Here is a 6,482-nt window from a genome sequence, read left to right as displayed (position 1 = left end):
TTTTTTACATACAAAAATGACCCCCTGTCAACTTTCAATCGAGATGTAATCTAAAATTTTCTCGATTAATATTCAGATTAATTCAATTTCAATCGTATGTTAGGTCGACTAAATTAATCGCGAATAATTTAATCGACGATAAAATTTGACGATTAACTTTTTTATTCGATTAATACTCATCTGTGGTCAAGTCTGTCGTTTCGATTCATATGACATTTCCGTAAGTTGATGAAAATCGACTAAAAAAAACGATACAATTAAAACAAAAACCAAATGATAATAAAATGAAATTCGATGTGAAAAAAAGGTTAGTTAATAAAACAAACATATAATACAAAGTTGCAAAAATCGGCATTAAAATCGATTCGACTAATTCGTTTATAATCGCTACATTTGACAAGCTTGATGTAACCTTATGGTTAGCCTCATCACTATAGTGCACGCATAAATATAAATATGTCAATCCGTTGTCATTACTGTCACTATTTTACAATTTTAAAATCTCAAATACGGCGTAATCCTAATATTGTGGATATATCTTGTCGGTTCGAAACCCTTTTTTAAATACGTTCTTTAATTTGAGGTAAGAGTTTAGCGTATCGACGGGATAAACATCAAATGTTTGACAGGTAAGATACCTAGGAACATTTTGTATGGGAATGCTTTTTCTTTCATTATTTTGTTTTCGTCAATTTTTTCAATGGTTTTAACAGTTATTCTGCTATTCTGGGCCGAGACTAATCCAACAAATCAAAAACCATGAAAATCGGTCCAGTCGTTCTCGGGTTATGGGTGCTGGATAGGGCTTGCAATTCGAATATTCGAATATTCGAATATGTCGAATATTCGACCTGTTTTGATATTCGAATATTCGGCCGCTCAGGTTTCGAATATTCGAATATTTTTTATTACTAGGTAAAATCTATTTTCATCCGTTATAGTTACAGTTTCTGTGTATTTTGCCGGGTATTAACAGTGAATGAGGAACCGTAGGTACCCAAATGCGAAGGAAATAATGTTTTTACCGTATTCCTCTCAATTGGCTTCGTGAATACAGTTAAACCTAAGAACCTAACTCAATTTCAAAGGAAACGAAATCAAAAAGTATGTTTTATTACGGTGCGGCTAATGCTTTTTCTAGGTACAAGTAACTTTACGTAAGTTTTAAGATAAAGGGTCATTTTGTTTATTGAGTAAAAGCGTACCTTAAGCGAATATTCGAAGTCTAAACCTTGCCCTTTATCGCAATTCACAAATTTGATCATACCAAACCTACCGAACTAGGTAATCTAACCATGCACCTTTAGCTAACGAATGATCCACCCCGTAGTCAGCCAACTTTTTCCCTTAAATATTCCAATACCAATTATATAACTTATTATATAACAGCCGACCATTAGGAATCAAAACTAAACTTGCCAAGACTAATAAAGTCAATAAAGATTCAAAATATAATGGAATTAAAGGCCATTTTACAGGCTTCTTAACGACAAGAAGTTAATTTAAATCAGAAAATGATTAGTGATTACCTACTAAAATGTTTTCTCTCTTACATACGTGTTTGGATGGTTAAAGTTATATTAATTCACGCAACGACGCATTTATAATAAAAAGTTTTATCAAGAAATATTGAAAATGTATAATTTTTGCGTTTTAGGTACTTACTTGCTTTTATAAACGTGGGTATTTCAGAGTAGGATGATAAAATCTAGTCAATAAGTGGATTTCTGCAAAATATCATTAATTTTAGCAATATGTGAAAAAAGCTTTTGAATAAAACGATAATAAACCGATTTTTCGTTCCTTTTCTTATTTTTTTTAAATATTCGAATAATTATTCGAATATTCGAATATCTCGTCAGAAAAAGTCGAATATTCGAATACCTGAAAGTTTCGAATATTTGCAAGCCCTAATCATGGAGTAGATGGCGCTCGCAGTCATGTTTAAGTTAAATAACCGCTTCTAGATTATTGTGATTTTTTAGGACAAGACAAGAGGGTAGACGCCGAACGTTGGTAAGAAAGGGAGGTTATGTGCGAACAGATATACGGGGGGAGAATTTTGCTTTGGGGATCAATTCAACGGCTTTCTTATGGTGTTATTAGATTAATGATGTGCCTCATGTAAATTGTGACTAACGTATATCAGTATTCAGAGTGAACAGTGATCCGAGGGAATTGTTGATGGCTAATATGAACTTATGGTAAACTTAGTGTGAGGAATGGGGTCGCTATAAGGGGAGGTTTGGAGGCGACTATGAGGTTCAAGAAACCAGGTGGATAATCAGATGAAACTTATTTTATATGCAGGTAATAAAGTAGGACACCAGCAATGAGTGAATCGTCATCTCACTAACGTCCAGGCCTCATATAGGTATGTAGTATGATTACATATCGCTAACCAGTATCAGTAAAGGCATCATCTCATTCGACAGGTTAACAAGTATGGTGAGCTTGACGACATGGTGGAGATGCTGGGATTTTATGCACATGCACTGTAATCATCATCAAAAGTAACATATGAAAAATCAATTTATATATGCACGTACAACTAAAGAGTTACATTTTTTGGTTTGTTCAGTTCAATTTAATGTTTTATTTCAGGCATGAAATGAAGCCCATATTTATGTAATCCTATTCTTGCAAAAAGGCGTTAAGCAGGCGAATATGTTAGTGGTTCACCGGAGCACATATGCAATTAAGTGCCTACATTTTATTGAACATTCTTGCTCTTTGATATACAAGAGATTGCAAATATCAGTAAATATATACATATAGTTTATAAAAAAAATAGGTACCTATCTAAATACAAAAATTTCCTTGGTAAATTATATAAATACAAAATTGTTTCAAAAAATTCTACTTGGAATACAAAATACTAAAAAGCTCGCTTTAATCTTTGAAAGCAGTGTGTTAATCAATCAGTCCTATAGAGTGCAAATTTGGAGTTGATTCCTCATGTTAAGCAGTAGAATGGAATTTCAAGTGATGGTTTTGAATGATAAAAATATTTGAAAGCATATGTTATATATTTAACGTTTTACAGCCAGTATTTGTTACTGGTTGATGTGATAAAAATGTTTGTGTCACCAGGGCAGCAAAGTTTGTTTTTAATCCACGTGCCTTGAAACCCTCGCAACGCTCAGGATTCCAACATTTCTATGTTATAAGAATGAGAGAGTGGCTAAGATTGTCACATCAGAAAAGATAGCACAATATTGGTATGTTTACTATAAATTCTATCAGAGAGGTGTTTATAATCAGTTTTTAAACACTAACTTGGTAAGACTACCTTCAACAAGAGCCATGGAACTGCTTAAGTCTCAGATTTCATTACGTTGAAACCAATCATTACGTAATACATTTTTCATTAAACATGTCTAAAAACGTGGGTGACGAAACGGACATTCAACTCAAGTTTTAACGCCCTAAGCAGTAGAAATTTACACTTATCAGCAATAATCCTGAACTGAAATATATATATGTCATGTATCAAAGAAAAGGTGAAGAAGCTCCAATGGTAATATTTGATAAAAGTAACTAGATTTTTTCTCAAAGTTGTGAATAATCTTATTGTTCTCTTAAATATCATATGATTGGTACCGTTACCGTACCTGCTCATGCCTAACAAGTTTAAGTTGAACAGGAGGTTTATATATAATCTATATTTGGGTGTATGTTATGATTATGTTCACAAGAACATGGTTTCATTTTGATATTTATTATGTTTGATGATGTAGTTGACAAGTTGCTTTACTTGTTTAGTTTTAGTTACCTGACCAATCTTTGATAAAATCATGCACTAATAAATTTTACGACATTTTGAAAAATAACAGTCTTGAACGATTCACGGTTAAGGGAAAGGTAATCACGGTCTATATAAATATATTTTGAATTAAAATTTGCTGGTCGATTTGTGAACCAGAATGGATCCTTTCAAACAGCGACTTTATCACCTGAGCTAGAAGATTCAAATTATGCAGTTGATCAACAATTTAACATTACTAATTATATCTGTTTTTAAATTGGGTTCTTAAGTGACGATTATGACATTTTTCGTAATTTAATTCAATGTAAGACATAAATGAAATCGCATAAATGATTAGATCTGTTAAAATAATTATATGCGAATTTTTTGGCATCCATGCCTTTGCAATTTTGTTTGTAACGTTGCATGAGTTAAGATCTTAATATTAAAATAATAAGAATCATAATCTCACATTCATTGTTCTGTGTGGCCGAATAGTTTTAGTACCAAATTGAAAGTTTATTTTTAATGCGGGTATTTGATATTACTTATGGCTTATACCAACTGTTGTTGCTTACAAACCAGTTTAGGTCTGACCTCCGATTTTGTATATATTCTATTACATCGGTATTTAGTTAAATTGGTGGTAAACAATATTTTGTGATTATGAAGTTCCACGCCAAGTTAATTATTACTGGATTGCATGCTTTTCTAGAAGATGCATTGCTTGCAGAATACCCGCTTCATCACAAATTATCAGCTCAGCCATGGTTAAACTAGTCGTGAGCGCAAGTGTGGTGAAATGACAACAATTTATACTGCGTATCTTTTCATGAAACGAATATATCATGTTTAACGTATTAGCCTTATACTTATATGATCAATATTTTTACAACAACACAATATTCTTTATTGCTCACCAATATGTAAAGGAACTTAACACATATCACTTATACTATGGTGCACAACGGGCGGTCTTATCGCTAAAAGATTGATATCTTCCAGACAAACAAACCAGGCTATTATAATGGTATGTTTTGCGGATCCATATTTTCACTGGGCTTTAATCAGAACCATTGAGTTTAATTAAAAACTCGAATTTAACACTCACCACGTTTGAAGGACTAGAACCACTCATATCATAAGAGATGTTAATATGGAATTTCTTGCCTCATCGTTGTTTGTTGTTACAATCGTAAGGAATTGTAACGGATTGGTTTCTTGGAAGTCGGTACAATTTAGTTGTAATGTGCCTGAATGAAAATGCAGGAGGCACTTGAAATCAGATTACAACTTGACGTCATATGTACAATGTAGGTACATACTACTCAACTCAAAGGACCAGGAACATCATTGGAACTCAATCAGAATCACTCAGCCATTCCAATGGTACCAGCAAACGGCCAAAAATGGGGCTCGCTAGATTTAACAATAGTAACATACTCAATTGGCATGCATGATATTTCTGTTCTGAAAGAATAAACGGGTAAAATGATTGTAAACGAATAAAAAACTACCGAATTAATTTAAACAATATTCACTTACTTTATGGATTGCGTTTAATCAGCGTTACATTAAGGTTCCAAAGACTTGTCTGTTGATGTAATAAAGCATAGTATCTTAATTTATTCCCAATTAACATTCCAATATAGATTGTTATCAGAGAATCAGTAAATATCAACTTGGATATGTAAAGGACAAAGGCAAAACTGTTTAGTATAAGCCACCACTAATATGTTTGCACTTAAGCAATACCCTAAGGTATAATGACTTCCTATTATTACTGAACCATTGATTCTTAGTGTGGAAAGTCCATAGATTAGTGATTAGATAAAGATTAACTAAACTTCTGAATTGTGTATCTATGTACATACGATGACCCAAACCTAAAGTGTTAAAAATGCTAAAATAAGTTATTATTGAAAAGACTCCCAGTGAAAGTCATACTGATTGAATGGGCTAGTGGTTTCTATATTATCTGCTAACTGATTTAGATACTTCTAAGTACATAGTACATACTTTACTTTTACTCGAACAGAAATGGATAAGGGAGTGGTAGATAATTTAAAGAATAGCCATTAGCCATGCATAACTAATTTGATTTTGTTAAATGAATTGGAATCAAGCAACACATATTAATTGATATCGCCTACCCAATCGAGATACTAAATACTAAAGAATACGAACCTACATATTCATAATAATTATAGAGACGGTAGTAAGACCATGGTGGATAGGTTTCTGAATAAGAGAAATTCTCAAGTATTCGGTTATTTAAATAAATGTGATAACGTATTTTTAACTATGATGGTAGTCATTATACCACTCTGTGCAAGTAGTTCTGAAATTAAATAATGGCATAATGACAAAGACACAAGAGCATTTGTTACAGAGTATATTACCTATGTCTAGGTAACGAAAAGGAATAGTAGGTATTCGCTGCGTGCAAGGCAAGTGGTGGGGGGAGCCGAAACAAACTCAGCGCTTGATGTGGCTAAATGACAATATGACAAGTTAGCAAGCAGTGTTTCTGTCAATTCACATACTTTTCAGTTATTTTGTTCACGTTTCTTTTTGCCTTAAAAATCATATTTACAATAAAAATGGGCCACGATAGATGTTGTGTGGTAAACTGTAATAATACTAGATGGTCTAGACGAAACATTAATAATAATTAATATTTTTTTTATTTTTAACACTAGGCTAGAAATTAGCCTTTTATATCATATTATAT

The sequence above is a fragment of the Cydia splendana genome, unplaced genomic scaffold, assembly GCF_910591565.1.
Source record: "Cydia splendana unplaced genomic scaffold, ilCydSple1.2 scaffold_111_ctg1, whole genome shotgun sequence".
NCBI classification, from domain to species: Eukaryota; Metazoa; Arthropoda; class Insecta; order Lepidoptera; family Tortricidae; genus Cydia; species Cydia splendana.
This window is presented reverse-complemented; position numbering follows the sequence as displayed.